The 7,170-nt window shown below is 18.1% G+C and overlaps 1 long non-coding RNA gene across 1 annotated transcript in view; it reads right to left on the reverse strand.

The window, feature by feature from the left end:
- Positions 1-7,170, reverse strand: part of LOC116186398 — a 24,723-nt gene that overhangs the window by 16,758 nt on the left and 795 nt on the right. The gene's annotated exons all lie outside the window — the stretch shown is intronic.

Raw genomic sequence — 7,170 nt, forward strand, 5'->3', positions numbered from 1 at the left:
ATTCAAATTATATATATGATTTTAAACCCATTAAGTTAAAATAAAAATTAAAAAAGAACTAAAATAAAGCGATTTATAAAATAATAAAGCTACATTTAATGATTTAGAAAATGTAATATATTTTGATAGATTATTTTAACTACTTTTCAGAAAATTCGGAATAGTAGCAATATAAGCAATTCAAATTTTTAACATTAATATATTAATACAAATATAAAGAATATGAAAATTATTTATTAGTATAATTAGTTCAAAATTGGATTCAAATATGAAACTAATTAAATAATCAATATTAAATTTGATAATAATTAAACTAATTTTAAAATTCGAAAAATTAATTAAGAAATAAATATAATTATAAGATTTAACACACTTTCTTCAACATATATTGCTTAGACTTGTTTATGTTCAGTCGGCGGTATATAGCCAATGCTATTGTCAACGTCCTTTATGATTGGCCAATGTTTTTTGTTAATAATTCATTACAAGTCGTATATTTTTATAAAAGAAAATATTAAAATTACCTGAAAAATTTCCAGTTAACGGATATTCCCCAAATTTTAGGATATTCTATATATATATATATATATTATATCATATTATGTTAATAAATAAATCATATTTACGATGCATCGCTTAGTTCTACATATTCTACATATTTTACTATACGATTTATTCTATTTATTAGTTCATTATTAATTCCATTCGTTTTTTTTTTCACTATCAATATTATATAATATTAGCCGATTAGTAAATCTAACAAATTCAATCAATTATAAAAATATATATATATGATTCAACTATATATTTCTGTTCAAATAGGTCGAGTTATCTCGCTGCCATTAAGATTCGTTTCTGGATATCAACTTATCAGCAACGTACAGTATGTCTCTGTTCCTGAATTATCTATTATATAATCAAAAGATGCACCAAAGTGATTGTATGAGGGCAATCTTTAATATGATTATAATTTATCGCTATTAATATTATGGTATCTTATAAGGTAAGATATAAATTAATTTACTTAAGTTTCGTAAATAGTTAAAATATTTTAAAATATATGATTTTACGAATCTTGTTTTTTTTCTTTTCATTAAATGAAATTAAACAAATTCATCAAATCATCATTAAACAAAAATTGCATTGCAAATACAATAATGCACTCTGTTAAAATTTTAGTATATTAGTTTTACAAAATAGAAAAATATCCAATGGTTTATTCGGATTCAGTTAAGCAAATTTAAACATTATTTTATAATTCTTTTGGCGATGTTTTCGTCTTTTTCTTTTTAATATCGTCTTAATAAGAACATTTCTCCTTAAATTTTAAATTGGAAATCTTTTAAATTTTTATAACAAATTATTTATTGAACTTGATTCGATGTTCGATAGACCAATTTTTCCATCTGTTATAATAGCTTTTGGATATTAAATTTATTAATATATGTTAGAGATCGCTTTTTGTTTATTCTTGTGCGAATATTATCGTGTATGCATTAAATATCGAATATATAGTTCAATTATATAATTTATAATTTATTGCTCTATTAAAATATTTTATCATATAATATTGTTAAATATTATAGTTTATTAATTTCTTCTTCATGATATCTATATATGATCTATATATTCTACAGATATTAATCAATTAAATTTTTTATAGACATGATTTCGATTTGAATATTTTTATTTCTTTCAAATATTGAAACTTAATTAGTATTCTGATAATGGACAGATTTTTTCATAGAAAATTGTTCGTGGCACTATATTCTAGGCGAGGAGAAATTATATTATCATAAACAAATTAATATTTTTATTTTAAACTATTGTTATCATTAATCTTTAGCCTATTTTTGCTTTGTTCTGAAAAACTAGCGCATTTATTAACTAAACAACATTAGAATCACTCATTACACCTTATTTTTGGGTGTAAATTATATTTGAATATCTATTTTATCTATAATTTCAATTTAATTATAAATATTAAAATTATAGCATGATAATTTTTTATATTTACTAAAATTATTTTTATGAATTAATATTTTAGTAATTTTAATTGAAAGATCAGAATTTTATAGAACACAAAAAGAATTCAAAACAAAATGCAAATAATCAATTGTCATGAACAATAACGAATTCGAAGAATGCACAAAAATAAAATTGATAGAATTTCGTTTTTCTGCTGTTGAGAAGAAAAAAAAAATGAAGTGCGAATAAAATACAACATTAAATAGCGAAAACTTCTTTTACTAACTATTATTTTTTTTAAAATAGGATAATGAATCCAATTCTTTCTCTTTCTGAAAGAGAATGATTCATTTTTCTATATAGTTTCAATTACATCCGTTACAAATGATTACCACTTTTTAAAAGTTTAGTAGAAATTGAAATTTTTATTAAAACATAGATAATTTCTGCAATATTAAAAATATTAATCAACATTAAAAAAGTTAGAGATTGAATATTGATGTAATATAATACAATAAATTCAAATTACATCATTTATAAAATTTCTCGTAATCATGAATGAAAATTATAAAAATTATAAAATTTACAACGAATCATGATGACATTTGTGATTCTCCATTGATGTTAAATAGACATATAGAAAATGAAAGTAACATAATAAATCCAAATTTATTTATTTCTTTTATAAAATTTCTCATAATCATGAATGAAAATTATAAAATTTATGAGTAATCTTGATAACATTTATGATTGATTTTAAATAGTGATATAAAAAATGAAAGTAACATTATAAATCCAATTTTATATCTTTCTTTTATAAAATTTCTCATAATCATGAATGAAAATTATAAAAATTATAAAACTTACAACAAATCGTGATGACATTTGTGATTCTCCATTGATTTTAAATAGAGATATAAAAAATGAAAGTAACATTATGAATCCAAATTTATTTGTGTCTTTTATAAAATTTCTCATAATTTCTCATAAAATTTCTCATAAGTGAATGAAAATTATAAAACTTATAAGCAGTCTTGATATTATTTGTGATTCTCCATTGATTTTAAGTAGTGATATAGAAAAAAATAGCATAATGAATCCAATTTTATTTCTTTCTAAGAGACAATGATTCGTTCATTTTCATATATGATTACAATTAAATCCATTAAAAATGATTAAATACTTAAAAAAAGTTAAAGTTTTTATTAAGATATAGTTAATTCCTTCGTTCAATATTAAAAAATATTAAAAAAGTTATTAACATATTATCCTAATTTATGTATCTAAGAAAATAATTATATAATAAAATATGTAACGAATTTAAATTATCTTTCATAAAATTTTTCAAAATAATAAATGTAAATTTATTTTATAAAACAAAACGAATTCTGATGCCATTTATAATTTTCCATTGATTTTAAGCAGCGATAGAAAATAAAAATAATATAATGAATATAATTTTTCTTTCTAAAAAACAATAATTCATTCTTTTATATGATTTCAATTACATCCCTTAAAAATGATTATAATTCTTTAAAAGTTTAAAGAAATTGAAGTTTTTGTTAAGATGTAGATAATTCGATCAATATTAAAAAATTTATTAACATATCCTAAATTATGTACCTATAAGATTGATATAATAATTGATATAATAAATAATATAATCAAATTATATCATTTATAAAATTTCTCATAATCATGAATGAAAACTATAAAACTTATCTGAAAATTATAAAATTTTGATATTATTTGCAATTCTCCATTGATTTATAAATATCAAGAAAATAAAAGAAAATAAAAAATGAAGTTTATTATTAAAACATTTTTAATCAATTAATTTTCTCTCTAATAACATGAATTTTTTTCTAATTATAACATTATGAAAATCGAGTTTTCATTGCCATCAAATTTTTTAATTTTTTAGTACGCTGCGGATGTTATGCGGACAAAGTGAAAATAAAAAAAAAATCAAGGATACATAAAATAACAATAAAAACAAATATTCAAATAATGACAATGATAATAGAGAACATATTTTTAGTAGAGAATAATATTTTAAGAAATAGTGCAATCATCAAAAATTCTACACACAATTTTTCTGCGAACCTGTCATCAAAATTTTTCTACAAGATTTCCTTATATATGCTACTTATCATATTCAATTTTTAATACTTCACAAAGATATAATTTTGATTTAGTTTTATACACGGATTAAATTGAATATGAGTATCAATGTTTCACGAGCATAAAAGCAAAAAAAATCATAAAATTATATACTGATGATCCATACAAAATTTTTACATCGTTCAATATTTTACGAACAAATATATAAAAAAGTGAAAAGATAATAGAATTATACATTATGATCCGCAAAAAATTATTCATTCCTATATCGCTCAATATAGCAATTATAACAAAATAGAGAAATTATAACAATTTTTGTTTATAATAATTAATTATTCGTTTGAATTATAGAAGAATTCGATAATTTATAGGAATTATGTAAAAATATTCTTATAATAATATAATATTCCAAATAAAATAAAATGAGTTACTAATAGATTTATAAAATCTTTAAAATCTTTAAATCTTTAAATCTTTAAATCTTTAAAAAATTTAATAATACAATTATATAATAATTATATAATAATACAATTATACATAAAAAAATAAATCGTTTTATTTATAAGAACAAAAAAAAATTCATGTATAATAAAATTTTTAAAAATAAAAAAATAATGAGATAAGTTGCATTTTACATTTTTTTCAAATATTGTTTTATACCAATGATTAGACTACTTTTAGACAAAATTTTTTTTATTATAAAAAAAATTCAAAATTTTAATAATTCAAATGTTCGAATCGAATGAGCGCCACATATAATTAAAATACAATTTTAATAAAATCAATATTATTTATCATATTTATCCTCACCACAATTAAAAATATAATTAAAAATGCATGATATAGCTAAATTATCGGACATGATATATTTAAAAATGATTCAAAAACTACTCGATAAAATGATAGCACACCTTATAATTTAGTGTTTCTCGATATTAATTTATAAAATTTTAAATATATATTCATACAAAGTATTCTTTTTTTAATAACATAAAGAACAATCAAATATAATTGATATTTTCTTTTATAAAATTTATCCGTTTATGTAAAAAACAAATGACAAAATAATATATCTGAAATAAAACCAATAAATTTTTTTCATTTGAAAATGAAAAATTTTTCGATATATTTTTGTGTATCGAATTTGAATTTGACCATAAAAATTACTTATCATCATTTATTATTATTTTAAATTTAGGAGATAAATGAATATAAAATATTGACTTTCCCTATATTTATGAAATTTTCCCAAAGAAATTTTTTTCTAATATTTTATCGATTTTGTTATATATATAGTGTATATATATATAGTATATATTCTTTCTTTGTAAAGTATTTATAAAGAATTTGATTTATCATCATAAAATTTTTTTTCTCAAAATGCACTATTTTGAATTATTTCATTTTTAATCTGATAAAAAAAAGTTTATATTATAAAAATTCTTTATTTTTTTCAAAAGACTAATAAAGTAAAAATATATGCTTATAATTCTTTAAATAGCAAGACAAAATACTTTTCAATGAATTTATAATAGTTTATATAGTTTTTATTGTATATTTATAATAGTTTATACATATATCTCACATGTGTTGAGAATAAAATACTATAATAAATAACATAATAAATAAGTAAATGTAACTATTAAAAAATTTGTCAAAACATATTACAAAAATTTTATTTTATTAAAAAAAAATATGATATCAAAAACATTTATAAATGATATTAAAAAATGATATAAAAAAATTATTTGTTTAGAGAATTTATCTTATTATGTGTAAAATGGAATGAATCTGAGAAATTACTCATTCAAATTGAATGAATTATAGATTATATTATAATTATAGATTATATATTATATATGCTATGTTTATGAATTTTATTTATGATTTTCTAATATTCAACATTCAAAAAGATCATATACTTAAACTTCATTTTAGAACTATTTTAGTATCAATCTAAAATTCCAAATCCTATTCCTAATCATAATTATAGAGCATAAAATATTTTCTCTTTAAGAAAGAAAAAGTATCAAAAAAGTAAAAATTATAATTATCTTAATGTGTGCTATAAATATATATATAATATATATAATATATTATATATATATTAATATATAATATAATCATTCCTAAAATATTTATGAGATTAAAATTGATATATTAAAAAAAATTAAATTAGCTCTTGTGACAAATAATAAACATATTGAATAGATAGTTCTTTAAGATTAAAGAAGTTGAATGTACGAAGTTCTAACTTAAAATATAATATTAAATGACAAATTCAGAGAATATCCTTGATCAATTAAAATATTTGTAATATATTTTTACACTGCAATCTATAAAATTGTAAAAATTAGACTATAAAAATATATTGTCTTATCAAGATTTAGAAAATAAATTCAATTATCTTAATTCTTATTTTTAGCTTTACAACAATACAAAAATATTTATTATTGTAATAGTAACATTTAACTTATTGCACAAATAAGATTAAATTTATATTAATTTATATCTTTCAAAATTTTATTTAAAAATAAAATATATAAATTACAAGATAATAATTAAAAATATTGTTATTGTTGAAATTATAAAACATATATATAAATTTTAATACAAAAAATTTATTATTGCAAATTTAATATTAAACAAATTGAATATAAGATCTTAAATGTTATAAAAATATTTATCAATTTTATTAATATCATAATAAAGCAATTTTTGAAAATATTATCTAATATATAATGTGAATTTTGTATTTTGTCTATTTACAACTGAAATCTTTGTACGATAAACTAAATAGAAATCAATAATTTACAACCTTTCAGAAATTGTGTACTATCAAAATTTATCAAAATTGTGTATTATTATCAAAATTTAAAAATACCCATAAAATATCATATAGACATTTAGAAATTATTATATTATTATAATGATAATATTCTTTAATTTTATTAAATTTAAAATATAATAGTTGTGACTAACAGTCGTTCCTAAAAATTGTTGTATTTAAAAAGTATAATTTTACAATCCAATGTAAAAAAAAAAAAAGTCCTTTTTTATTAATCAGTTTTATAACAT

This window comes from Apis dorsata, unplaced genomic scaffold (assembly GCF_000469605.1).
Source record: "Apis dorsata unplaced genomic scaffold, Apis dorsata 1.3 scaffold_654, whole genome shotgun sequence".
Classification (NCBI taxonomy): Eukaryota; Metazoa; Arthropoda; class Insecta; order Hymenoptera; family Apidae; genus Apis; species Apis dorsata.